Source organism: Helobdella robusta (assembly GCF_000326865.2).
Source record: "Helobdella robusta unplaced genomic scaffold HELROscaffold_48, whole genome shotgun sequence".
Taxonomy (NCBI): Eukaryota; Metazoa; Annelida; class Clitellata; order Rhynchobdellida; family Glossiphoniidae; genus Helobdella; species Helobdella robusta.
The window spans coordinates 1272971-1273231 of record NW_008705215.1 but is presented as its reverse complement, the minus strand read 5'-3'; positions in this window follow the sequence as shown (position 1 = coordinate 1273231).

The following is a 261-nucleotide window of genomic DNA, read 5'->3' as shown; positions in this document are numbered from 1 at the left end:
AAGGAATGAATTGAAAGAATGAATTGAAAGAATGAATTGAAAGAATGAATTGAAGTAATGAATTGAAGGAATGAACAAACAATGGATGAATTGAAGGAATGAACAAACGAACAACAAATGAATGAATGAATATAAATAAAATGAATAATCAATAAGAAATAGTTAATCAACATATATATAGGCGCTATTAACTCGTTACCTATGTATTGTATGGAGGTGAATGTAAGCTGTCCATTGTCCAAAATAATTTGTCATACACAC